Raw genomic sequence first — 3149 nt, 5'->3', positions numbered from 1 at the left:
AAAGGTGAGACTTTTTTTTGCACTGAAACATGCAACAAGTCCCTGCTAGGGGGAGGTTTTAATTATACAACAAACAATATGATCTACATGATCAGTTTGTGTGTAAAATAAAATGTGGTTCATGTGAACCTAACTCACAGCTAGAAAATGTAAGGAAAGCAATCCAATGTTATGTGTTGCCTAGACTTTACTGCAAATGACACTCAAGTCTTGAGAAAAAACAATACACTAATATTGCAGTTAGCCATGACAGCCTTTATAACAGAACGCGTGTGACCACACACATCTAAATATTGCACTTGGGGGAAAAAACATATTAAAGTAGAAACAAACAAACATTCTATTTTTGCTCTATTATAGTGGTCACTATAGTAGATATTGATCAAGTGTACAAGGCTACATGTGTGCAAAAATAACGTTCACTGAGTACAAAATATAATAATCCCCCCTCACTCACACACAAGTGTTACTGTCAAGTAACACAACAAAAGCAATATTTTTGGGCTACACTGCACATTATTACATTTGACACTTTCTGCCTGTGGTCATCTGTTCTACAATGTGCCAGCAGAGAATGATACCCTTTGTTCGCATAATTGATCTCTTTCACTGTATTGAAAAAGTCAGAAAGAGGGATAGTGTGTGGTGTTCTTTTCACCATAGTGGCATCCAGCTTAAGCCAGGCCCAGCTCCAGCTACACTTGATCCCTGAATCCACGTGTTTAACAAGCAACGCCTATTTTTCACCTAATTCTCTCATTCCGAATTATCCACATACTGTAGAGGGAAAACATTAGTGCACAGAGAGTAGTTAGTTTGTTGTTTCAATATATCCACATAATTTCCCTCCCTGATGATGCCATCTATTTTGTGAAGTGCACCAGCCCCTCCTGCAGCAAAGCACCCCCACAACATGATGCTGCCAACCCTGTGCTTCACGGTTGGGATGGTGTTTTTTTTGCTTGCAAGCCTCCCCCCCCCAAACATAACGATGGTCATTACGGCCTAACAGTTCTATTTGTGTTTCATCAGACCAGAGGACATTTCTCCAAAAAGTATGATCTTTGTCTCCATGTGCAGTTGCAAACCGTAGTCTGGCTTTTTTATGGCGGTTTTGGAGCAGTCGCCTTTTCCTTGCTGAGCGGCCTTTCAGGTTATGTCGATATAGGACTCGTTTTACTGTGGATATATATACTTTTGTACCCGTTTCCTCCAGCATTTTCACAATGTCCTTTGCTGTTGTTCTGGGATTGATTTGCACTTTTCGCACCAAAGTACATTCATCTCTAGGAGACAGAATGAGTCTCCTCCCTGAGCGGTATGACAGCTGCGTGGTCCCATGGTGTTTATACTTGCGTACTATTGTATGTACAGATGAACATGGTACCTTCAGGCACTCCCAAGGATGAACCAGACTTGTGGAGGTCAACAATTATTTTTCTGAGGTCTTGGCTGATTTCTTTTGATTTCCCCATAATGTCAAGCAAAGAGGCACTGAGTGAAGGTAGGCCTTGAAATACATTCACAGGTACACCTCCAATTGACTCAAATGATGTCAATTAGACTATCAGAAGCTTCTAAAGCCATGACATGATTTTTGGAATTTTCCAAGCTGTTTAAAGGCACAGTCAATGTAGGTGTATGTAAATTTCTGACCCACTGGAATTGTGATGCAGTGAATTATAGTGAAATAATCTGTAAACAATTGTTGGAAAAATGCACAAAGTAGATCATACACAAAGTAGATGTCCTAATCGATTTGCCAAAACTATAGTTTGTTAACAAGAAATGTGTTTAAAAACGAGTTTAAATGACTCCAACCTAAGTGTATGTAAACTTCAGACTTCACCGAATTTTGGATTAAAAAAAGGCGAATTTCGCCGAAAGGTGACTAGTTTGCATACCTGTATATAGGGAGTGTGGGGCTGTCTTTTTTTTTATATAGTAATGTATACTTCTTGTTGTTGCTCAATCTGATGCATAAACCCCTGGTAGTCATCTTGGTTTTCATTTTAAGATTAGTTTTTATCCTTCACGTTTATAACAATTTCAGACACTGGCAACTTTGTATTCGTAGTCAACTTTGTTGTGAAGTTAACAGCGGTCTATATCGGCAGTTTAGTGGAGATCTTCAGTGATTCGGTATGGAAAAAACGCATCTAACAACGTACTTCACTGTTCTGTGAGTGGTCTGAGGCAGTAGGTAAATAACGTCCGTTTTCAAGTGCAACTTTAGTAGCGATGACTTTTAATGATGCTCCTACGAAGTTGTCAACGATGAATTTAACCTTAAAATGCTTTTGCTCAATTTGGTATAGGTACAGGGTACAGCAAACAACCACTCTTAATTGTGCCTTTAAAGTGAAGTTATCGTCTCGGAATTTCTGGGATTGGACAGTGCTCCCAATCTGAGACGTGCAGCTCAGAGGAGTGGTGGGTGTTTTTCTTCTGAACCTAGCATTTCACACATTCTTACCTAGCCCTTGACTAGTGTTTCATGTGGGCTTTATATTATTGACATGTTTTAAGTACAGACTAACAACTAGCTTTACACATATTGTAAGTTAACTGACAGACTCTCCTCCACTCTCCCTGAAGCATTTAGACAAGTTTGTTTTGTCACATACAGCTGTTAAATGTAGTGAAATGTGTTTTACACGGTCAGCCATAGTAGCAGTGCGCCCCTGAAGCGAATTGGGGTTAAGTGCAGACATTTTTCCAACTTGTCTGCTCGGGTATTTGAACCAGCGACTTTTTGGTAACTGGCCCAATGCTTGAACCACTAGGCTACCTGCTGCGTGATAGATCAGGGCTGCTGAGAACAGTTTAAGTGAATGTAATGAACTAAATCTTATATTAACATTCAACTCTGACCTATTTCACAAGGAGGCGTGAGAGGATGTAGAAGTTGAGCAATACTCTTGGAGAATTTACCATTGAATAACCTTGAAAGCAAGTTGAGACAAGTCACAATTATTAATTACAGTAAGACATCAGGAGTCTCCTGACAGGAGATTAATCAAACAGTGCCCTGAGTCAATGTCATGTTAGGAGTAATTATCTTGAGATTAACACAATACAAGGTGAAATGTAATATCTGGGAAAATAGGGTAGAAAAGTGCTTATATAAATAGTTTACCCCTTTCCCA

Source organism: Oncorhynchus masou, chromosome 31, assembly GCF_036934945.1.
Source record: "Oncorhynchus masou masou isolate Uvic2021 chromosome 31, UVic_Omas_1.1, whole genome shotgun sequence".
NCBI lineage: Eukaryota > Metazoa > Chordata > Actinopteri > Salmoniformes > Salmonidae > Oncorhynchus > Oncorhynchus masou.
Note: the sequence above shows the minus strand (reverse complement) of the source record.